Source organism: Pseudonaja textilis, chromosome 2, assembly GCF_049901715.1.
Source record: "Pseudonaja textilis isolate UNSWEBS1 chromosome 2, rPseTex1.2, whole genome shotgun sequence".
In the NCBI taxonomy this organism is placed as follows: Eukaryota; Metazoa; Chordata; class Lepidosauria; order Squamata; family Elapidae; genus Pseudonaja; species Pseudonaja textilis.
Window position 1 is genome coordinate 116,046,376 of NC_141991.1, and position 25,992 is coordinate 116,072,367.

Genomic DNA, 25,992 nt, shown 5'->3' on the forward strand with positions numbered 1-25,992 from the left:
AGGTGATGGTTGGTGCCACAGTGATGCCAAACCTGAACTCATTACCCATAGGGGGGTGATGATAGCCCCCCCTCCCAATCTCCTTTGTGGTGGCCAGGAGATTAAAACAACAGCAAAAGCAGCATGGACACAGGTCTGCTGGGTTGACAAATGAGTACCTGGGGAAGGAGATCACTGAGTTGCTATGTCTCTGAACTGATGGAATAAAACAGCAAGATAATTATTAAGCTTCAGCGAAGAGCCATTTTAAGCAGCCAGTTTTTCCTAACATCATGGATGAGACAGCCAATTCAGTCAAGAATCGCTCCTAAGAAAACCCTCAGAAACCCTCCAAAGGGGAACGGGTATAGTGTTCGAAGGGCTTCACATTAACCATTATTTACAATAACCTTTCAAGGTAGATGAAGGTTACTATCTTATGCCTGGTTATCTTCAGCAATGCTGATGGAGAGATTGGGCAACTTGGACAGAATGAAGTTACAGGAGAGGAGAGAAACTTGAATGGAAGTGAATAGATATAGTCTCTTTGCAGATAAGTTAGGTTAACCCACTGAAACTAGTGGCTTTTACTCATTTTGGGAAGTGGGTGTGAATAGACACAAAGCATCCAATCATGAATTAAGGAGGGAATCCCCATAGGTACCTGTGGTAATCTTGCTTGTTTTTAAGAAAAGGGATTTGGAAATTCTTTGCCAAGAATCATAACCTGTGTCAGTTGTTTTGCCTCTATCAGCCTCACTAGATAGATAAGACTAGAAAATCAATTCCACAACAGATAACAGATAATCAGAGTTGGAAGGGACCTTGTAGGTCATCTAGTCCAACCCCCTCACCTAAGCAGGAGACCCTACACCATTTCTGACAAATGGCAGTCCAATCTCTTCTTGAAAGTCTCAAGTGATGGCGCTCCCACAACTTCTGAGGGCAAGGTGTTCCATTGGTTGATTGTTCTCACTGTCAGAAAGTTTCTCCTTATTTCCAGGTTAAATCTCTCCTTGTTCAGTTTCCATCCATTATTCCTTGTCTGGCCTACAGGTGCTTTAGAAAATAGCTTGACCCCTTCCTCTCTGTAGCAGCCCCTCAAATATTGGAAGACTGCTATCATGTCTCCCAAGAAGATTGGGACTCTGCTTTATTGAGATAGGCTTAATAATAGAAAGTTGCAAGCTTGATTGTGCGTTATTCTACCTTCTCCTTATACCCCAGTAAGTCAAGGAGACATCGCCCTGATCCACTTCCAAATGTTATCCTGCTTCTCAGGGTTTAAGCTGGGATGTCCCAACCCTGGCAAATTTAAAACCTCTGAACTTCATCCCCCAGAATTCCCCAGTCAGCCATTGAAGTCCATAAGCCTTAGAAGTTTCCAAGGTCAGTCACCCTGGCCTTAAATAATGTTTCAGTCCTCTTTGCCTAAATAATGATTCCTGAATATTTTTGTCAAGGTCATCTACCCTCCTCTCTACAATCTCACATTTTTCTGTAAGATGGACAGGTCAAACTCCACCAGCTAGATTTATAATGGTTAGGTTTGTGGGTTTTCATTCTTATGTGCAAATGTTTCTTTTTTGCTTTTTCTTCAGAGCTTGCTGTTATCTACCAAGTTTGGTTAAAATGAAACTTGATTCATTTCTCTCTTCTTATTCATTTTTAAAAAAAGATAAAAAGTTCACTTTATGATACTTTCATTGCTGGTGTTATTTTGTTGTACATTTTAGCGGAATATTATTTTACTTGTGTTACTCATTGTAACCCTGTGAAGGCAGTCATTACAAAATGCAGCCTATTAGATCAATTTTTCTTTCCATGTTAGTCTATTGCTTTTTCTTGAATTTAGCCAATGGGCTTCTGTCTGAGGTCAAATACACCTGGAGGATTCCTAATTGGGAAAGGCTGCTCTTTGTTCTCTTAGACAATGCTTGGTTGTAGTCTTTCTCATCCAATCTTTTGTAGCTTCTGTATTTTATGCTTTATAAACTATATTATCTTTTCACTTCTATTTTAAAGTGCGATAAAGTCCTGGTTGAATTCCCCTTATGCAACTTATTAAAACTCCCTCTTTTACATAATTACAAAGGATTTTTGCACACAGAAAAAGTAAGGAGGGGAACCTCAAGTGGATGTTCCACTTGGTTCTGTGGAAGTGCGAAATTTTATTCCCTTTACCTGTGCAGTTCTACCCAATCCACAGTCATAAATTGCCTTGTAAGTGTTTGATACAGGCCAAGTAGAATGGAGTGTTTTGAATACGAATGATTGATTCTTTGCCTATTCTCTGGAATGAAATGCATGGGAGCACCTGCTTTGCAGTATGTCTCAGCTTATTAGGCTGTTGGGCCGGTCCTGCTTGCTTTGTTTCCCATAGTGTGTGTTTTGTGGTTGAAACCACACCAAACTTGTAGAGGAGGAAACCCATGAGGGATTAAGAGGTCAGTCTGCATTCTGAATAGTTTCTGTTATGTGTCTGAATGCATGTCTCAAAGCTACTTGCTCCCGTCAGTGTCATTAGGAACCCCTGGAGGGCACAGGTGGAATGTGACTTCCACAAGCAAGAGCTGGTTCCCACGGACAAGCATTGCTCCCCTGTGACGGAAGCCATTCAGAGGCCAGCATTTGCAGACTCTGAAAGGATGGGCAGGCACACCTTGCTGCCCAAAGCTTCTGGCCTCCATCTCTTGGGAGACCTGCTAAGATTTGGGGAAAGCAAGACAAGCTTCCACAGGGAGCCTGTGTGACTTTCCACGCCTGGTCCACGAAGGCACCACTACTTCAGCAGAAGAAATCAAGCTTTGCATGCAGAAGAATTACTCTTAAAGGGAGATGCAAAATCACTGACAAAGACCCTGCTGAAATACTGCTGATCAAAGCAAATACTAAGGTGTGAATGGTCTGACTCAGAGGTGGTATTCAGCAGGTTCTGACCAGTTCTGGAGAAGCGGTAGTGGAAATTTTGAGTAGTTTGGAGAACCAGCAAATGCCACCTCTGACTGGAGATTTTACAGTATTCCTTCCCCTGCCACACCCAGAAAGCCATGCCCACAGAACCGGTAGTAAAAAAAATTGAATCCCACCACTGGTCTGATTAGATGACCTGGCATAAGGCGATGTCTTAAATTCACTTCCAATGAATGTCAGTTTGATCAAACATAACCAATGTAGATACATTCCCCCCTCCCCCCCTTGAGTCCCATTGCCAGAAGCAAATAACTTAAGATAACTAAAAGTCCTAGAACCATTTTGGCTGAGAGAAGGCTGTGATACTGTATTGGATTTAGACTGAGAGAGGTCAAATTCAAATTTCCAGTGAGCCATTGGGCTTGCTAGAAAACCTTGAGGCAGGCAGGCAGGATAAAGATACATATGAAAAGCAACATGTCCCTAAAATTGTAGCTTGGCCGCTGCTGTTTAATACATACAATACATTGTACATTCTACGAGATAAGCATTTTCAGACTTCTGTTCTCAGGAGTTTAACCAATCCCATCTGCTTTGTCAATCGTGACTCTCCCTGAAGAAGTTATCTAGGACTTCTTCATTTTTGTGTTGGGATACTACAATGTGTGTTCTGTCCTTGAAGATGGCGTGGAAATGTCCATTTCCACACAGAGTATTTTCCACACAGAATACTTTCACAGAGTACTCACAGAACTTTCCTTTCTATCATTGGAGGTATGTCAGGTATCCAGGAGGATTAACCCTACTTCACCTGAGATAGCTACAGTTTACCATTCTAAGATTTTAGTAGGTTGGTAAAAAAATAGTGTTATTCCAGCACAGTTTCTGCTTTTCTCAAGCTAAGTGCCAGTGTAAATTCTTCTATTTCCCACCATCCAGTCAGAGCTAAAGAAGCTCCTTGGTTGAGAAGTGAAATGTCTTCAAAGAAAAAACAGAAAGTCCAGCTGCCTCTTGAAAAAGCACCTTTGAGACATTGTAATTTTTTTTACTTACAGTCTTATCTATTGTACCCAAGCTTGAAGAGGAAGGCCCAATGAATGCCAAAGTTATACTTCCCAATTACCCCATTTGTCAAGCATGCATTTGATAATATATATAAGCTTAAACATTAATACATGAAATAGATATGAATAAAAAGGAACATTAAGACAGGGACGGTAGGCACGTTGGTGCGCTCACTGAAAAATGCCTTATAAGCTTTATAGTAGGGGTGATGGACATGTAGCACTGCAGATGTTGCTGAAGTATAATTCTCAATGTCCCTCACTATTGGCAACCTTGCTGAAGTTGTTGTGAGTTGTGGTTTAGCAAAGTCTATAGAACTAGAGGTTCCTCACACCTATTTTAAAGGGATTAGAGAAGGGACTTTCTTTTTGAATCAAGACGTCATACAGACAATGGGCAACTAAGTCAATTAACGAAACAGTGCCTCATCTCAAACAAACTTGTTCTTCACTTTTTATTGAGCTGACAATCCTGATTACAAAGTTAACTTTATTAAAATAAATAAATACATATGCAAGCTTTGTATCCTTGTTTTGAAGGCCAAATAATGTTATTTGTTTCCATATAGAGAAGCCCATAAACTTGTTCCTTGTTATGTTTCAATATTGTCTTTTTGAAATTGTTCTTACTTTTGGCTTGTTGACACAAGAATGTTCTGCCTGTGTCAAACTCTCATCTTTCCAAAGAGTGTCAAATGTATGTGGTTCCCAGCCTTAAAACTGGCTATACTAATACCATTCACTTTACAATAGTACCCCATATTTTTCTCTATCCATGTAAAAACACTGTTGCTTTCATTACACTTACATACTACTTCATACAATTGTTAATTTATTTATTTGTATTCCACCTTTATTGTTTTTACAAATAAGTCAAGGTGGCAAACGTATCCAGCACAATTTCCTTCTAATTTTCCCCACAACAACTCTGAGGGGAATCAGGCTGAGAAAGCCAGCTTTCATGTGTAAAGCAGAACTGGAACTCACAGTCTCCTGCTTTCTACTCTGATGCTTTAACCACTAGACCAAACTGGCTCTCATCCTACACCATCCATATAACGCCTTCTGTTCTCGAAAATTGTCTTCTCATTTAGAGGATCTCAACAACTACATTCAATTACAACTTTTCAAACTTTCCCTTCATCTTGCCTTATTCACTCTTTCTTCATGCATTTGCTGTATGATTTGATCCTCATTTCAGTCTCTCTGTATGACCAAATCTCAATAGACTTTCCCCCCCTTGTTACTCGGTTTTATATTTAATATACATCCATTCAGCACCTATTCTTTCTTGACCCCCATCTCTTCTTTTTTAATACAAACACTTCTGAAATACCCCATTTCTATTATACTTACTTTTACATTTCTCCCGATATATCTAGCTCCTGTGTCAATTCCTGCTTCGATATAAAATGTGTATGGGTGCATATTCTGTTATAAGTTTCCTTCCTTCATTTCCTTTGCCCAGGGGTTTGTATATTTGTTTTTATATTCTTTATTTATTAATGTAAATTTATATTATTTTTATCTATTGTTTTTATGTTTCTGATTTTTATCCAATTGGGCACTTTTTAATGTAGCTTTTGGTTGCTATACAAATTTGTTAATAAATAAAATGTAATAGACCATATACTATCCATCCATTTTATTCCAAAGTTTGCATTTTTAAAACTTTCCATCCTTTAAAACAACTTTTTAAATGCTTCATAAACATTCTAGCAAGCAACACAAATTTACCTACTTGCTCTAGTTACTTTTTTTTTCATTTAAGTATAACTTGAAATTCTTCACTCGTTGTTTCACTCATTTTTCTTGTGAAACAATAGCCTTTATTAATTTTCCGATTCATTCCTCTTTTTGTATCATACCGTCCAACATTCACTACAATCTCTCAGCCAGCAATGGCATTATATGAGTATAGAAGTATGCATATTTTCACATTTTGTAGTTTTACCACAAGCACTCCTAATGTATTTATCAAATATATGTTAAATAACCACTGGAAATTTCAGTTTTCCCTGCTCAGTATTTAATCATTTGTTCAAAGCATTTTCATGCATTCTTTATTTCTACTAGATACTACTTTTACTGAGTTCAGCAAGCAACTTTCAACTCTATACTTGATCAAAAAAAGTCCATAATTCAAATCTGTGTTATCATGTTTTTTTTCTAGATCAGTTGTGGCTAACCTTTTTGGCACTGAGTGCCGAAATGGGAGTGCACATGTGTGCCAGAGGTCAGAAGAGCAGCTCCCTGATGCACGCATGCAGGAGCACCAGAAACCAAAAGCTTAGCCACCTGGTCTTCTGGTTTCTAACGCACATGCATGCACGAAGACCAGCTGGCCGGCACGTGCATGTGCTTCAGGGAGCTGCTTTTCCGGTTTCTGGCAATCCCATATGTGCAAAGACCAGCTGGCCGACATGCATGCACGCACTGGAACCTGGAAGAACAACGGGCAACAGCTGATGTGCCCAGAGAGATGGCTCTGTGTGCCATTTCCAGCACGCGTGGCATAGGTTTGCCATCACGGCTCTAGATCAACAAACTTTTGTTCTCACTTTCATACATTTTTCAGTGACCTGCTAAAGACCAATAATCTTCACAGCCTTGGCCTAGCATTAAGCCAGACTTCTTGTCCCAAAATTTATGCATTGCCAAACAGCTTCCAAGGAAGTCTAAACCAACAGATCTTTCTGTAGTATTTATGTGCATTCTTTCCTTTTGTACAGGGAGACAATAATAACATTCTTCCAATTAGCAAGAAGAGATCTAGACTGCAGGCAGGTTAATTAAGTTGAACAATATGTCTATGCGTTATATGTTATATTAACATTGTCCAGTTATACTGTCTACACTTGCAGCCTTCATTCAACATTCTCAAAGCATTCCTCATCATCAGGCTCCTGGATATTAACAGAGCACTCATTTCATTTCCATTCCTTGGCATACCGTTACCCTTTCCATATAAGTCTTCAAACTACTCCTTCCAGCATTCTATCACTTTAATTTCAACTCAAAGCATGTTACAATTTTTTTATTTTCAATTCCATTAAATCTATTGGGGGAGCTTCGTTTAGTCTTCTGCACCCATTTCCAAGACAAGCTTTAATTTTCATCAAAACCATTCTGCATTTTTGGCTTTTTCTTTTAATCTCAACAATTTCTTGGTTTCTTTGACTATTTTCTTTGCAGCTTTTTCTTTCTAATCACATTATGCCGTATATGTTTTTCCATCCTGCTTCCTTCCTTTCCCTGCCTCTTTTACTTCATCATCTGCCAAGCATCAAGCATCCATTTTCAAACTTCCTATTAGCATAATGCCACAAATGTCTGTAGCACTCAGTAACATGACTCTTCATTTTGTTCCACATCCTCCTTGATGATGTCCACTTTCCATTCATTACATTGGAAAACTAATCTTTCTTCCAATACTATTTTGTATATATCGCCATTCAGCTGGCTTTGGCAAAATATGTTCCTTTTGTAAACTTTCACCAATTTTAAAGTTACCATTAATAACTTCTTAAAAATAGCTATTCTGTTTTCTATTCATTGTTTCCTAAAGAACGTTTCCTATCGTTTTTAAATGTATGGTAGTTATTTCAAAGAATCAGTTTCTCATCAGAACTAAGGTCAAATTATAATTTCTTTCCCTAACAACATACAAATTTGTTGTCTTTTTCCCTGTTTCTTTTTATCCTTTGTTACGTTTATTTTTTTTTCTAATTTTTAAGTGTAGTCTTGAAGAAAATTAACTTTAAAAAAAACCCCAGATGACGTGAAACACAATTCATACGTTTTAGCCCTGCCATTACCATTAAATCTGCAATATGTCTTCATTTCCCTGCATGCATCCTTCAATGTCATTCTCTATGAGATCAGTCAATCTTCATTCAAATCTTCTTCATTCTTGTAGTTTCACAGATGTACAACTTCCTTCCTTCCTTCCGGCCTGCCTGCCTGTATGTTGCAGTATTCTAAATGGAAAGTGAAAAGGGCATAAGTCACTGTTGTAAGGGCTTCCTAGGCCCCAAAAGGCTGGTAACTGACATACCAGCTGCCCCCCCACCCCCCATATTTGCTGAAACCAGAGGTTCTGCAAGTCCCAGGAGAACCCCCAAGATTCTCCTTTAGGGGGACTTCAATCTAGAATTAACATGAGAGTCAGAACAAAGTGTGTAGATACGAAGTATGGCTACAGACTTTGCTAGAATTGAGTTTTACCTTATTTCCACACCCCCTAAAGTACAGTGCATCATGGTTTCCAAATGCCAAATAAGGGCATGCATAGCACCTCTAACTTATCTTAGGATACAAATGAATGTAATAAGCATGCTGATAAGATCTTATCTCAAAATGATAGATGACCTCTTCCAGTAGCTACATGCTATGGAAATGTAAATTGTCTGGACTGTAGCAGTTAGTATGCAAACACTCGTGTGATATACACACATGTATATGGTTATCGGTCTCAAAATTTCAACCTGCCTGATACCACTAAAGGTTAAAATATTCCCTTTCCCTCTCTTGCTATTTTGTTATTTGCATTTTTTTTTCATGGTTTTATACATGGAATTTGAGAATAGGTTTGAGAATTCAGTTTCTAATTTCCTCCCAAAACTTAGACTATGAATATTTTAGGGTGGGAAAGTATATGTGTGTGGAAAATAAAGCAGTTCTAAAAAGAAATGGACTACACATATCGGAGACGTGTGATTATAGAAGGTTTTATTCTTTGAAACGATAATGTATGCAACGTGAGTGTGCTAAAGAAACATTGCTATTGATATTTTAGGAAAAATGGCTTCTAAGTTAAAGGCTTTATTCTCTTTTATTGTGTTTTACACTGCATGGAAAAGTTCAGGTTTGCCTCTCTCCAAAGGCCAAATGCAGGGTGGGGATTGTTTCCGAAACATTTTCTCCACCCTGTCTCTATAGCTGGCTTTAATCTTCACCTGCAGGCCTGTCTCATAGAGGATACAAATGAATTTTTCTTCCAGATCCACTCCTGGACTCCACTGTGATAATTAGGCAGTCTTTTGCTATGCTAATTTACCACATTGATTGGGCAACTGTTACCTGGATATAAAAATAATGTTCCTCTTTTGCAAAGAACATGTATGTGTGAACACATGATTATAGTGGTAATCAATCAATCAGAATAGAGCTGGAAGGGACCTTGGAGGTCTTCTAGTCCAGCCCCCTGCTCAAGCAGGAGACCCTATATCATTTCAGACAAGTGACTGTCCAGATCTCTTCTTAAAAACCTTCAATGATGAAGCACCCACAATATCTGAAGGCGAGCTGTTCCACTGGTTAATTGTCCTCACTGTTAGGACGTTACTCCTTAATTCCAGGTTGCTTCCTTCCTTGATTAGTTTCCATCTATTATTTCTTGTCCTGCCCTCAGGTGCTTTCAAAAATAAGTTGACACCCTCCTCTTTGTGGCAGCCCCTCAAATACTGGAATACTGCTTTCATGTCCGCTCTAGTCCTTTTCTTTAGACTAGCCAAACCCAAAGCCTGCAACCATTCTTCATATGTACGGTACAGTATAGTCAATAATCAATGTACCATATAGTCAATTATGTACCAGTTTCCATCATCAGAATTTAAGTCTCTTCCCTTAACAGAAAACAACAAGAAGCAACAATTGGGCAGGATATATTACAATGTTTTTGCTACTTGTGGTTTCAGGTGTGACCTTCAGCTCCTTGCAATCCCATTAAACATAAATCTTCATGTAACTCTAAATAACTCTTTCTAACCTAGAATTGGGCAACCTGTTTTTGTAAGTAGCAAGGGCTGCAGTGGGCAAGGCACTGAGGCAAAATAGGTAGGCCGCTCCAACTCATGTCAACTATGATGAGGCTCCATTTATTTCCTGATTTTTGAGGGGAGGAGGGAATTTTGTTTAAACTATGTAGAGGCTTGTGTGTTTAAGAACTTCAAAACAGCATCATGGTTTCATGGTTTCCTATGAAACTGAGGAGATGGCAGGGTCACAGCTTAAATTTATAACTGATGTAAGTCAGAATCAACGCTGAGAGAATGAAATAAGATTGTTGGAGGGATTTCATATCCTGAACCCTGAAGAGGGTCCATGTTAGGCATTAAGTGGTGCGTTGGATTTGTGTAATGTTCTAGGCTTTAAAAAAATGGATTGTTTTAACATGTGATGTCAATCAGGCCATTAATTTAAGCCCTATTGTTATTTGAGGGCAGCATGTTATGAGAGCAGTAATTATGTTCATTTAATCTTGATTTTAGGATTAATAACCTCAAGAACCCAAGTGGCAATGTGTTATCCATACAGTTGTAATAGCAAGAAGATATCAAGGTTGTTGTCTTTAGGTGGGTTTACTTGGCACATGTCATCCAAAATGAGATTGCTGCATGCTCACCTTCAATAGAAGTGGGAATTACCTTATATGGCTTCTGTTTTGATAGCTTATCTGGCCCAAGTGACAGTTTATACATAAATTTTTTAGTCCTGACTTCAAAGCAACGTCTCCTGACAAGCTGCTTGAGTACCAACTAAGAAAATCTTAAATGAATGGTGAAGGACAAATCAAATAAACAGACGGACATGTAAAGGGCATATGCTGAGACCAGAGAGATGAAGTCCTGCAGCCATGGAAGTGGGTTTTTTCTGAGGAAATATGAATAGAATAGAAACAGTCTGAAACTGCATAGAAACCCTTCTTAAAGTATTTTAAAAACACTGGGAGCCATGTGTATGGGTCTGCCTTGGTATCATCTAAGGAAGAATTGTGATGTTTGGACAGGATTGTAAAATGGTAAAAACTGACAGTGGATGGGCAAAAAACCTGTAGTTTAAAACTAAAACTTCTGTCAACCTAGCAGTTTTAGACTTCGCCATTCCTCGAATTGGGGAAGAAACTTCAGTGAAGAAATCCAGTTGCCTCCTGAAGCAATGTGGTTTAGACCAATTTAACATCATCTTGGTGTTTATTATCTTGTTTTAGAAACCAAAGAGAAGGCAATTTTCTTCATTCTTTCACCAGCATGTCAGTTCAGATATGACACATACTCTGTTTGAAGAAATGATATGCTTCTTAAGTGCAGTGAATAGGCCAGGCTATAGCCAAGAAGGGAATCCTGATTTGAGTTAAATTGTTATTTGTTGTGCTGAAGGTAATTATCTTTTTCAGTCTACAACAGCATCCTTCTAACCAATTAAGCAAATGTAAAACGCAGTTTGTGAGGCTTGTGGCCAAATGAGATCCTCTTCTTCAATTTGAACCTCGAGTGCGGGAAGTTAACAAGTTTGCAAAAAAAGAAAAAAAGTGGACAGGTGGCTGATTCATTTCCTTTTGTCAGACCAAGGAGCAACCAATAGGTAGATGAGGCCTTGACTTAGATAGGCAGGGAGAACCACTTCTGCTGAATGTTTTGCTGGAAAGGCGATTTCCAGTTGATTTACCTTGCTGTTGAGATCTCTGTTAACATCACCTTGCTGATGAGATCTGTTAAATTGAATATTTTTGCCTTTACTCTTTCATATCATTCGGTTAGAGGAAAGGATACACAGGGAGAAATAGTTCCATTCGTCTGGGTTGTGCTAATGCTTTTTTTGCCTGGGAAATTCAGTATGGCACTTTCTTAGTAGGAAAGTTTTAAATCCAAACAAATATTCACAAGGCTATATGGGGGCAGATGGGCGTTACACTTTCTTTTTTAAAATGCAAGGTTAAAGGAGGATCTCTTCTATCATATTTGAGTTTTTTTTTTTTTAAAAGCCTAACATGGTAATAGCAGTACTGTGTAGTTTGCAAAAAAAAAAAAGTATTATTCCTTTTACCTTGGTAATACTTAGAATTACAAAGTTGCATGTTACAATGTCCTTCTAGGAAGCACAAGGGAAAAATAAGAAAACTTTGTAAATAGGCCAGTGCTGCCGATAGCTTGCTAGCTTTTTAGAAGTGGAAACAAGTTGAAAGAGATGGCTGAGTGACCTTGTGTGTTGTAAAAGAAAAGAAAAAGAAAAACACTTCCCCTTCCCTTCAGCAGATTTCTTTGGTATGTAGGATTAATGGTAGATGGACTTCACTTGTGGCTAGCATTCTTTTTACTATAAATTCCTTTGGGGTAAAGTATTAATCCAGTTCCAAAGAAGCTTGTGGCAGAATTATTTTACAGAGGAGATTTTACTTATAATAACAATTCACAACTGCAGCTGTTTGGGAGAAAGAAATCAGGTTGCCTATTTTAGACTTAAATTCCTGTCAAATATTAAGATCAGGCCTTTAATGTATTTCCCATGCCCACCTGTTACAAGAGAGCATTTACTTATCATAGGTCAATGATGCATACATCGATGATGTCCAAGTAGATAAAATCGCAGTGGGGTAAAGGGTAACGGCTGTGCAAATATCACAAAAGCAGCCACAATCATTAGATTCCTATGTTTGGATCTAGGGCAGGGGTGTCAAACTTAATTTCATTGAGGGCTGCATCAGGGTTGTGTTTGACCTCGGAGGGGTGTGTGGACATGGCCAGCTCGACATTGCTTGTGTTGGGGGTGCCTGTGGCGGCCCAAGTGCTCTGCCTGGAAAAACGGGCTCCCAATCTCTGTTTTTGGCTACAACAGCCTTGAGCTCCGTTTTCACTGGTAGAGGTACCACAGACCAGTTCTTCACTGTTTCCAGGGCAGCCTCACAGGCCGAATCTAAGCACCCCATGGGCCAGATCTGCCCCCCGGGTCTTGAGTTTGACACCCCTGATCTAGGGTATATGATTCAGATCAACTTTTTTTTTTTTTGCTTCTGTTAAACGATTCCTGGTTTTCTATAGTTTATGGCATCAAGCATCATTGCGTTAACCAGCCCGTATAAAATTTCTACGTGGAAATGCTGGATGAATGTGTGAAAAAGTTATTGTTTCCTTTCATTGTAAAATGATCTGTTCTTTCTGTGACACATCTTTCATTTGCTAACATAAAAGGAAGTGACTCAACTTTCATCTAAACAAGAAGTGCTAAAGCTTAGCAGACAGCACCTGTCTGGAGCATGGTTATTTATTAATCAGTTACCAGCAAAATGTGGTAATAAATACAGAAATACATCTTTATCTCAGAAGTAAAATACCTGCTTATTTTCTTTTCACCAAAGTTTAACCTCGTCTTCCTTCTCAAATCATTCCTGAACACTAGGAGGTGCAGGTGGTAATTAAATTGAAAGAAATCTGGAGTCAGTAAGCCAGTTTTCAACATCACTTATTCAGGAGGTGTGCTTCATGGCAGGAACTGTCCGATACCAGTAGAATTATATCAACCCTAACCATAACTTTTGCAGAGGGACAGTTTCGAAAGCTGGATGATTGAAGAATCTGACACTAGTTATCAGTATTCAGCCTGAATGAATCCCACCCCATTTCTCAGCATTTACTCTGCTGATACAATTTTGATAGTTGGGGTAACATGATGTTGATAGTAGGTCTACTATAGCTGGCCTAGAAAGCAGGGGGCTGAGTTCTAATCCCATTTTAGGCATGGAAACTGGCTGTGTGACTTTGGGCCAGTCACTCTCTCACAAAGCTCAATTCATCTCGCATGGTGATTGTTGTGGGAAAATAGGAGGAGTAGCAGTATTAAGTAGGTTTGCCACCTTGTGTTACTTATTAAATAATAAAGGTGGGATTAAAAAAAAAACCAATCAATCAAACAATATATTTATAGAGGGCCATGTTTATAGAGGGCCATGTTTCTGTTCCTGTCTTCAATCTGTTTTATCCCATCATGGTCATACCCTTCTGTGCGGGCTAGATTTGGCCAAGTTGGAGGTGAAAACAGAAGAGTGTATGATTTTCTCCATTTTGCATTGATATTCCATGGTACTGCAAGCATTCCTGTTTACTGGCTATGGCATTAAAATAATCAACAAAACATATTTAATAGCATATTTAAATAACTAACCTCTGATTAGTTTCTTAAGTAAACACAGGCCCTACAAGCATTTTACTATTTAACACAAAATACTGGAAAGCTGTAGCCAAGAATGGACTCAGTACTTCAAATTGATACATACATTTCAGTAGTAGAAAAATAGTAGTACTTTAATCTTTTTTGAGTCAGGGATGTCCTTGGGTATGCTAAAAAAAAAAAGTCAAAATGGCAGTCATGGAAGTGTGATCAAAGTTCCCCCATTTTTAAATGTGGTACACATGTGACATTCAAAATTCAGGTGGGTCTTTGATCACAATTCTGTGGTCTCCATCTTAACTTTTTAAAAATCAGGTTCTGGTTTCAGATCAAATGATATAGTGGTTGAAGCAGTAACAGCTGGCCAAATTCTCATTCCAATGTAACTCTAAACGTGGAACAAGCCGCTAAATATCTAGCCTAGCCTTTCTAACCTGGTTTTGGAGAGAAAACTCTCAACAACCTGTAATCCACAAAAGCTGTAGCCATGAAATTGGGAATGGCTGGTCCAGATTTACCGAGCTTCTGATTCATTAACTTCTTCAAACTTGTATCTTTGAATCCAGTAATTGACCCACTCTCCCCTTCAGCCTGAGTTTTCTCCTTTATAAGTTTCTCTCTTCTGGAGAAAATAGTCTATTAGGCATTTAATGCCGTAATGGCTTATCTGAGATTTTAATTCTAAGCTGGCAAAAGGCACTTTCCCAGAGTCTGTGAACTTCTTGTGCTGTTTGAATATTCTGTTCCATCACCCCAATGGAAATGAAACAAACACAATGTTAAAAAGTTATGATATTTATGTAGATACTTACCAAGCATGTCTAAATTATATTAAAGTAACCAAAACACCTTTACAATCCCCAAGGCGTGTCCACAATTTTTGTGCACCCCAATGGTTGGAAATTGAAAGTTGAAAAGTTTGACACGCCCCATGTAGCCAATTTAGGCCCAGACTCTTGTCCATACAGAGAAAATATTGTAGATTTTCTTTATATTACACAATGTCTGACAGCTCCACTTCAGGTATCAGGGTGTTTTGGTGCACCTCAGTTTTTTCCATTGTGAAGCAGTAAGATTTTCAGAATGGAAGTGGAGAAGTGGAGCAGGAAGTGGAATGGAGTGGAGCAGGAAGTGGAAGTTGAGAATTATTTTGAACACCTACGTACTTGATTTTATTATAATACTACAATGTCAATCCTTCAGAATAAGAATGTATTTTATTGGGGGCATTTCAAATGTAAAGTAAAGATCAATTTTCAGATAGCTTAGCCAACAAGCAATGCCTCATTATATCACATTCCTATACCTTTTGAAGATAACCTTGGTCTTCCTTCCTTCCTTCCTTCCTTCCTTCCTTCCTTCCTCATTGCTTGAACACAAGTTTGAAAAAGAACTTTGTTCTGGATGCATCTGCATATACATTTCTGTTATATCCATAATTAATGGATTTACCACACTTCAAGCAAACTCAGAAATAGAGTGCCAAGCAGATGGTATCTGCTCACCAAAGTGAAGTTCTCTTCTATGGCACATATTTGCATGAGTAGGAGGTTACTAAAATGGATGGAAATAGCGGAGTGGTTACATTCAGAACTCAAGGGCCAAAATTAAGGGAATGGGTGGTAGGATTAAGACTTAGTAATTGCCAGGGGAAGTCTGTATGATTAAAACTGCCAGAATAATTTCCTTTCCTGCTTTGCTTTGCAGCCCACACAGCTTTGGAGGTAAACAAAATTCCATGTCCTGACAAGTTCTTTTTCCTTTCTTTCCCCGAATCAGAAAAACACCCCAAATGAATTAGCTAAGAGAATATCTCGAGCGCTGCTAAGCATATGTTGGCTGAATAGAACAAGGTGGAGGAGCAGGAGAAGTTAATGGCAAGCAGATAAATCTAGATACACATCATTATTTCATCCTTGTCTCTTTCCTTGTTTTCTCTGGATGAAGTTGTCTTCCTGTCCTGCTGATTGAGGTGATTTTTGCTCATTTACAGCTTGTGCCCTTGTATAGAGGCCAGCAGTTTATAACTCCTCCTCTGAAGGCCTCAGAGAGTCTCTGCGACTTGGTGGTTGGTGCAGAAGTGAGTGTGGGCTGCAAGGCCAGGATTCTTGACCCTGGAGATCTCCTGCTCTACTGCAGGGGTGGCCTGCATTGGTTTCATCATTCAACCTCACTAACATGTGAGTTTGTAGTTCTGGGAGCTCCCAGATCTAGGAGTTTAAATATGCGCTCACAAACTAGGCTTTCATCTCTGTGAGAAAGCTGTAAGCTTGGAGAATCTGAGATGTCTTGATGTGGGATACTGTACATTACCTGATGTTCACTTTTGGTGGATTTCGAGGTCTGGGTAGGTTATTAGGTACAAGTACTTCTAACTTACCAGGCAAAAAAAATGGGTGTGAGTGCAGTCCTAAGATATTGGTGAATACCACTCATTCATTTAGGAAAAATCCCCGGATGTAGTGAAAGATCTGTAGCTCAAATAAAAGTTGTGCTTTGTCAAGATATTAAGATCAACTTTTAAATGGAGTTCACCTCACAGACTAAATTTAATTCCACAAAGTATTATTCTGCCAGTCATAAAATGCTTCTTTCTGCCTTACTCCTGAAATGAGTGTTGAACAAGAATGGCCCTTTTATCAGCACTGCCTGTTCTGTCATACACAACAAGTGGACCTGTCATCTGCTTAGGCAGCACCCCTAAGCCTAAAGGAACTGAATTTGGACAAAGTGCTATAAGAAGACCAAATCATGCATAGTTCTTGCTACTATGAGCAAAAGCCAGATTCCATCTCCACACTGACATACAATCCATCTATTGTACCTTCATCTATTTCTGATTAAATTCCCTGGAAAAAGCAGATCTTTTGTAAATACATGTAGCAAATTTCTACCGCATTCAATCAAAATAAAAATGAAAAAAGAGAGCCATTTGATGTAGTGATGAAGTTGCTGGCCTAGAAACCAAGAGATGATGATTTCTAGTGCTGCCTTGGGTGTGAAAACTGGCTGAGTGACTTTGGGCCAGTCTGACTTTGGGCCAGTTCCTCAGGCCACCCAACCTCACTTAGTGGTTGTTAAGGGGAAAATAGGAAGAGGAAAGAGTACAGGTAGTCTTTGACGCACAACAGTTCATTTAGTGACTGTTCAAAGTTACAATGGCACTGCAAAAAAGTGACTTACAACCATTTTTCACAGTTACGACCTTTGCACCAAGGTAACACCTCCATGGTCATGTGATCAAATTCAGATGCTTAGCAGCTGATTCATATTTACGATGGTTGCACTGTCCTGGGGTCACGTGATCCCATTTTGCGACCTTCGAACAAGAAAAGTCAATGAGGAAGCCAGATTCACAATCAGGTTACAACCAGGTTATTCACTTATCAACTGCAGTGAATCACTTAACAACTGCAGCAAGAAAGGTTGTAAAATGGGACAAACCTCACTTAACAAATATTTCACTGAACAACAGAAATTTTGGGTTCATTTGTGGTCTTAAGTTGAGGACTACCTGTATTAGGTATGTTCGCCCCCTTGAGTTGTACATGAAATAAAAAGGCAGGATAAACAAAAAACATTTTTTTTCTGCTGAACATTAGAAAGACATATACAGTCATACCTTGATACTTGACTGCTTTGAAACTCATTGAATTTGGTATTCAACGCATTTTGACATTAAAATTTTGTCCCGGTACTCATCACTTGTTTGGTACTTGACATGCAAGCTAGAACTGTGTTGGTGTCAGTGTTGGTTCCCTCATTTATTATTTATGGGAAAATTTGTTTGGTACTAGTCATTTTTGGTACTTATCAAGGCTCCCAGAATCAATGAACAAAGTACCAAGATACCACAGTAGATTTTTTTTTAAAACACAGGTTAATTCAGTGATACATGGAATTATCTCTCTGTGCTTATTCACACACATATCCAACAAGAAGAACGAAGCTATTCTGTAAGCATACTTTTAGTTCTTGAATAGTGTTTTTCAAGCTGTTAATTCGCAACTGTGCCAAGAAACAATTTTTCGTTTCTAAATACTACATGGCAAAAGGGAAGAAGAAATAACTGTTATAGAGACTGGCACATCCGTACAAATTATGGTATACAAATGTTACACAGGTAGAATTGTGAACACCTGAGGGTGAAGATATGCTGTAGATCAAAACTGTAACAAAATTTACAGTATTAGTAGAGATACGTAGTCACTTCTGCTTTGGATGTTAGGATCTTCTCATGGTTTGATCATGGCTACATGGATTATGGAGAGCCAGTTTGGTACAGTGGTTAAGGTGCTAGTCACTCTCCCTCAATCCAACTCCCCTCACAAGGTTGTTGGGGAAGCTAGAAGAAAGGTATTAGATATGTTCACTACTTTATATTGTCCCAAATATATCAAAAATGTGAGATAAAAAATAACAACCATAATGGCTAAAGCCAGAAAACTCTTGGTTGTGAAAATTGACTTCTGAAGCTGAGATGCGAAATTCTGATGTTGTCAGTAAATTTGTCTCTGTATAGAAATGAAGCAAGTTAAATGTCAGGATTAAGGATAAAAAATGCATGACTAAGCATTAATATATCTGCAGCAAATATAAAATCTTATGATGTATTTTTGTGTTCCTGAATTCTAGGAGAGTCTGAGAGAGTCTGAGAACCCTCTCTGGTTCCTGTCTTCTGATCAGTTGGAACCCAATTTGAGATGATAGCTCATTACATCACCTGCTTTCCTCTGAAAGGGGGAAACCAATTCTTTGGCAAGATGATTGCCATACCTGTTTACCCTCAGGAAGTCTGTCGGGCTCTCGAGATTAGATCTAGGTGAGGCATTTCAAGAAATAGCATTGATCTTTTATGGTAACACTCCTTCAGTTGAAAGAAAGAAGCAACCCGTCTGGGGGATCAGATAACAGAGCAACTGTTTTCCATGCACAATCTTAGATATCTTGATTTTATGGACTCTGATCGCAGCTGAATTGTCATAATGGTAAATGGTTCATTCAGGGTTTTTCTCCATGAGTTTGTCTTATCGATCATTATCATGACAGTCTAGCTCATGGCCTTTGCTGCAGCTTGTGCTGATAAGGCATGTAATGAAGTGTTTCATGAAAGGAGCAGAGTAGGGTATCAGTAGCAGATGCAGGGGCTTTGTTTGTTTGTTTATTGCTGTTATTTCCCCATTTTCTCTCACCACACTTTCTTGTAGTAAATTGGACTGACAGGTAGTGAGTGGTCCAAGTCAACCAGAATCTTTGTGGTCAGTGAGGATTTGAGCTTGCATTTATTGCAGTATCAGCCCTTATCAGGTTAGTAGTTTACAGGTATTTTGGATCAAAAATTTCCATTGCTAATCAAGACAGTTGCTAAGTGAGTTTTGCCCCATGTTACAACCTTTTCTCCACCGTTGTTAAGCAAATCACTGCAATTGATAAGTGACTCATGCCATTCTTCAGTGAATCCGGATTCCCCCATTGGCTGTGCTTGCTGGAAGCCAGCTGGGAAAGTTAGAAATGGGGGTTACATGGTCGTCGAAAGTGCAACTATCTTAAATACACGCCTGTTGCCAAGTGTCTGAATTTTAATCACATGACCATGGGGATGCTATGACCAGTCATAGGTCGCATTTTTCAGTGCCATCGTAACTGAACGGTCACTAAACAAATGTTAAGTCGAGGACTATCTGTATTGTGTGATATCCAAAACCACAAGTAAATTAATGTCTTATTATGTGATATTCTGGGCCACAGATCAGTGTCCATTTTTAAAATTTGCCAACAAGAGTAATACTGGGACAGTTTGGATGATAAGCATAATGTGGTCTGTTCTCATTTGCTTTGTGCTATCCTTTAGGATAGGTATTTGAATTATCTTTTGACAGGTGGTACACTAGTCTTTAATGCTTCATAAGATTTGTTGTTTACGGTATAGAAAGGATATAGCAACTTCTTCCACAAAACTGAGGATCATACTCTTTCTCAGGTAGCTTTTTTAAACTAATAAAAATGGTGGATTATAACATTCTTTTTCTTTCTAGCAGTCCCCATGTCCTGCTATAAGCCAAAAGTTGGCATCTCCTTATTTGCATGAGGCCAAATAGTTTATACACAATGTTATAAGGAACAAAGGGTTAATTTTTGGACCAAGGCCTCATGCTAGTCAAACATTGTCCAGATACTAGAATGTACTACTTGTGAGCCACTCAAGAGGCAACAGAGCCCACTTGTTTAGCCTACAAACGGTGTGTGCGAGGGTAATTTGTCCAATCTAATTTCCTTTTCCACTATCCCCTTTCCTAAAGCAGCTTTCTCTCCCAGGTTTTGTTTGTCTGAGTGCAGGGGCTGAGTAGCCTCTCTTCCTTCTGGCCTTCTGTTGATCATCTTTGGTCATGCATATGTAGTTGCCAAGCAACAGAACGGAAGTGCCAGCTGGAGCCACATGGTTTTGTCCAGTCATTTGGTGTTGGCATCTTGGACCAAAGCTTCGCTTTTTTCCTTGATCAAATGTTTCTAGGGGAACGACACAGCCAGCGTTGCCCTGGAGGCTATTTAGACACAATCCTCCCTCTTGGTTTTCTACTTTCTTTGGCTCTAGTTTCCATCTTTACTTGATTTCTGGCTGAAAGTTCCTGAATTTGGTTCTGTGTTGCTTTAATCCAGTTTCATCTGAGATTAACGTCACCCTCACTTTCTTTTCTTTCAACTGATAAACGAGATGACTTACTGTCACGTCAAAACTTTAAAACCCATTTTAAATATTAGCTGATCTGATTCAAGTTTTAGGCAGACGTCGGCATGCTTCAAATATCCTTTGGTTTCTGCAAGAAGTTTGACATGGAGCAAAGGGATCAATTTGCACACTTCCACCCAAGAATTTAGAAGTACATTTTACACAAATATATTACTGGGCTTTCAAATTGAGGTGGGAGGCATTTTTAACTTAGCAGACAAGAAGCAGTATGCATCTATTCAAGACATTTTTTCCCCTAAAGCATTTTTAGAAGGGCAAGGAGTTGTGACTAAACAGTTACAAATATCAGCCAGTGACATTAGATCCCCTTTTAGAATTCCATGATTGGCATACTCATTTTCCATGCTGATAGACTGTGGCATTGAGTTTTATTTTCCTTTAGTTGAGTTCTGAACCCAATAGAAGAAAATATATACCAGGACTCATTGCTAAGACCCTACAGCACTCCCCTACATATATCAAAAAAGTATGGATCTTTTTGGAAGAATAAAATTCATAGCATCCTAGACCAAGCCAAATCCCAAAAATTCCTAGAAGACTGACATTCAGACAAACCACCCATCAATAGATATACATAGCAATAAATCATGTCTACACACTAATCAAAAGAGAAAATAAAAAAGTTAAGAAGGAAACATAAAGACCCCCTCCCATCAGCCAATACCCAGATAAGCAGGGATTAATATGAGACAAGCAAGCAGAAAACAATACCTTAATCAAGGAATTACCAAAGAGAGTAAAGCTTATGTTCAGATCTGGCATTAAATCTGAGGGAAATTAGCTTCAGAGGAATCCATGACTAAGGAAAAGAATGAGGAATTCTCTTCCTGACCATTCCGTTGCTAATTAATCATTTTACTTTATAAACATTCAGGATTAGACAAGTTCCTTTTAGCACTCTGCTTCTTCACTTTCATTTGCCAGTTTGTTTATAGTCAGGGGCTGATGGCAGTTAAATATCCAAATGGAATTTTTTTGTTTTGTTTGAAACCTGCATTGATGAGATTGGTACTTTTCGGCTGAAATGAAGCATGCATATGCTCAAGAATCACCTTATAGGGAAGATGGGCAGCATAAAAATGTAATAAATAAATAAGTACATAAATATTTTTCTTTCACTTGCAAATATTAAGTGTCTTGTCACTGAGAGAACAAACTCGTAGTTGCATTTTTTAAAAAAAATCTAGATTTCTATGGAATTCTGTTTTCTGTAACTTATATTGCTTTTGTTTTTCTCCGTAGGATTTCGTGCCAGAAGGAAAGCGATAATGGGGATCCAGAAAGATGCTGACAGAAAGACTGCTTCTGGAGAAAGGACCTCACTAGATGGAAAATACCTTTTTTATAAATTATGAAATTGATGCTTTATGAATTGTAGCCCATCGTGTGCAAGATCTGAAATAGATACAAACTGTGACTGAAGAAATTGGAGCCTATCCCCTTTAGTCATGTGGAAAGCCAAAAATATATAAATCCATCATGTAAACCTATCTTCATATCTCTTCAACTTCACCGAAGTTTTGATCTAAGCTTCAAAAACCATAAAACTGTGAATGGTACCTCGAATTAGCTTTGGAATAAATTTAAATAGAGATCATTCGAAATTTACCTTCTCTGCATAAGGTCATCTTTATGCAGAAAACGGAAGGACACTTTGATTCTCATAGTGGATGAAAAAGCTGATGGCAGAGATGGCAAAATTGACTGCTTTGATTAAAGAAAAAAAATCACAATTACTTTTGTTTCTGTTTGGAAGCCATTTCTGGACGATGTGGAAAAAACATGAAACTTTAATTTGGGTTTCTATCGATTAGAATAGGTTTGTTGTTATAGAAATGGCTACTTCACACTATTATGTAAAAGTAAAAAGTTGCGGTTTGTTGCTGTTATCTTATTCTGCTGCACCAGAAGGTTTTCTTCCTTCTCTCCCTTTCCTCTATACTTTTCCCTTCCTTTCTCCTTCTCCTATTTTCCTACTGTGGTATTTTTTAGTTTATGTTATAAATTAATAAAAAATCAAAATAAATTTATTGTCTCTGACAAGTATAAAAGAATTAATCCCTTCCTTATGTACGCAGAACTTTTCTCGCTACTAGCTTTCAGCTATGATGTATTAGTGCAATGCAAATTACTAAAATTCCCGTTGCCATTCTGGTATCTTTGTCTTGTTTGTGAGACCATAAACTTTGCATTTATGTACAGTAGTTGAGAATGGAAGAACAGGTTTGTCTCTCTTGGGGTTTATTTTTAGGCATGTCCTTATTATGAGTTAATTTTATGAAATAAAAGACTTGCAGGTTTGTCTCATGGTGATTTTTGGCCCAAAAATATAGACAGTCAAAAAGATATCCTTTCCTCATTGTAACAGATGAAATTCTGGTAGGTGTAAATAGTTCATCTGGATAACACCAAGGTGAAGAAGAGTTTAACATAGTATGGCAGTCTATAAATCCTTGTTGAATCTTCATTAATTTTCATTTCTAGCATTACTAGATTTGGTCTTTACTAATTTGAATGCAGTTTGAATTTTTCCTTATGGAGCTCTATAACGTAGCATCATTTAACTAGAAGTGCAGTTGCTTCTCACTTAAAGCCGGTAATTTAGACTCTCCAGTCTAAGGATTGAAAGACAACAGATTTTCTAAAACATAAATTTATAGAGTGTAATGTATAGTAATGTTTAATGCAGCAATATTTCAATGTAGCAATCGGTATAATGTGGCAATGTTTCTAACAAATACAGAAATTTAGCACATGTTTAAACATGGTAAAATTCTTATAACTAGCAATATAAAAATTGGAAACAGTGTGGATAAGGAAGCAACATTCCCATTAGGGAATCTCTCTCTCTCTCTCCCTCGTTTCCTCCCTCTCACACATCTATCTATCATCTATCTATATCCATCATCTGTCTATCATTTATCATCTATCTATCTATCTATCTGTTGTGTAGCTGGCGGACACACGAGGCAGACATGGAACTGAAGGCTAACATTGCTTTATTCGAAGCATAACGGGTTGCCGCTGCTGCCGAGGCTGGGCTGGCAGCCAGCTGGCGGCAACAGCTGATGCTGTTTGACAGCTCCTTTTATAGCCGGCTGTCAAACGGCATCAGCCAATGGGAGCAGTCGGCGCTCCCGCTCGAACTGAGGACCTGGTTGGGAACTCCAGCCAGTTCTATAGACACAACACTCCTTTCCCCCGGCCAGGAGCATGCGTATCCCGCAAATAGGCTGGTCGTCTATGATGGCGGTAGGACCGCCTGAGTTCAGGGAAGTCTCTGGCTGGAGCGAAGTCCTCAGCTCCTGGGAGTGTCTCGGGGACTGCAGGAGAGCGGGTTCGGTCTGCGAGGCCCTGCGGTGGATCTGGTAGGCTTCCTTGTTCGGTTTGTTTCTGGCGTGTCGTTCAGCTGGGGCGGTAGACCGGCTCGTCTCGTCCTTCGGCGGATAGATAAGCTCTCGGGGCGGGGGTAGACCGGCTCATCTCAGCCTTCGGCGCATAGATTGGCTCTCGGGAAGTAGACCGGCTCGTCTCGGCCTTTGGCGCATAGATCGGCTCTCGGGGGTAGACCGGCTCATCTCGGCTTTCGGAAATGGCGGCAGTAGTGCCTGTGGGCAGTGTCCGTCTCCTCAGCGAGGGAGGCTTTGAACTTCGTGCTCTCGGTAGCACCAGCAGCAGTGCCTGGTGGGGGGCGTCTGTCTCCTCAGCTGAGGAGGCTTTAAATTTCACGCTCTTGATGAGCGTCGGTGGCTGTGACTTCAGCGCTTGGTGGCTTCGCTCTTTTGAGTGACCAGCGATCAGACATCTGGTAGCCTCTTATTGCATCCCACCTTCGTCGCCAGTGTTGTGTAGCTGGCGGACACACGAGGCAGACACGGAACTGAAGGCTAATGTTGCTTTATTCGAAGCATAACGGGTTGCCGCTGCTGCCGAGGCTGGGCTGGAAGCCAGCTGGCGGCAACAGCTGATGCCATTTGACAGCTCCTTTTATAGCCGGCTGTCAAACGGCATCAGCCAATGGGAGCGGTCGGCGCTCCCGCTCGAACTGCGGACCTGGTTGGGAACTCCAGCCAGTTCTATAGACACAACACTACCATCTATCTATGGGAGTGATTGGCGTTCCCGCCAGGAATGCAGACCAGATTGGGGATTGTAGTTAGTCAGGGAACACAACACCCCTTCCCCCTGGCTAGGGGCATGCGCAGACCTGCAAATAGGCCTTAATCCCGGGGAATCCCTGGCTGGGGTAGAGTCCTTTGCCCCCGGGATCATCCAGGCAGCCGCAGGGGTGCAAGTCCGATCAGCAGGAGCCTGCGGTGGTCCAGGGAGGTTTTTTCCATTCGGTTCGCTTTGGGTGTGTCGTATGGCTGGAGTGGTAGACCAGGTCGTTTGGTCGGGAGTACAAGCGTTTCTTTGGTAGACTGGGTTCTAGGCGTTGGCTGAGTAGACCGGGACCTTTGGCGTTTGTCGTATAGGCTGGGTCCTCGGTGTTTGCTCGGTAGATCGGCATCTCTGGGTTTGACAGGTAGACTGGGCCACTTGGCTGGGGATCATTGTCGATGGCTGGGTAGGCCAGGTCATCGGCCTTCGGCGATAGATCTGCGGATAGATCTGCTGCCGGGGATAGATCGGCTCGTGCCTTGTCTCGCCTTCGGCAGATATAGGCTCTCGGGGATAGACTGGCTCGTCTCAGCCTTCGGCAGATAGATTGGCTCTCGGGGAAGTAGACCGGCTCATCTCGGCCTTCGGCGGATAGATCAGCTCTTGGAGGATAGACCGGCTCGTCTCGGCATTTGGCAGATAGAGCGGCTCTCAGTGGGTAGACTGGCTCGTCTCGGCTTTCGGAAATGGCAGCAGTAGTGCCTGTGGGCAGTGTCCGTCTCCTCAGCGAGGAGGCTTTGAACTTCGCGTTCTCGGTAGCGCCAGCAGCAGTGCCTGGCGGATGGCGTCTGTCTCCTCAGGGAGGGAGGCTTTGAACTTTGTGCTCTCGGTAGCGCCAGCGGCAGTGCCTGGCAGGGGCGTCTGTCTCCTCAGCTGAGGAGGCTTTAAATTTCGCGCTCTTGGCGAGCGTCAGTGGCTGTGACTTCAGCGCTTGGTGGCTTCGCTCTTTTGAGTGACCAGCTCAGCGATCGGACGTCTGGTAGCCTCTTATTGCATCCCACCTTCGTCGCCAGTGTTGTGTAGCTGGCGGACACACGAGGCAGACACGGAACTGAAGGCTAACGTTGCTTTATTCGAAGCATAATGGGTTGCCGCTGCTGCCAAGGCTGGGCTGGCAGCCAGCTGGCAGCAACAGCTGATGCCATTTGACAGCTCCTTTTATAGCCGGCTGTCAAACGGCAT

General features: G+C 40.2%; 1 long non-coding RNA gene across 1 annotated transcript in view; it reads left to right on the forward strand.

Moving 5' to 3' along the window:
- Positions 1 to 22,949, forward strand: part of LOC113436992 (uncharacterized) — a 118,194-nt gene extending 95,245 nt beyond the window's left edge. Inside the window, exon 2 of the long non-coding RNA XR_003374158.2 lies at positions 21,892 to 22,949. This is a non-coding gene — a long non-coding RNA (uncharacterized LOC113436992). The remainder of the gene's footprint in view (positions 1 to 21,891) is intronic.
- The last annotated feature ends 3,043 nt before the right edge of the window (positions 22,950 to 25,992 follow it).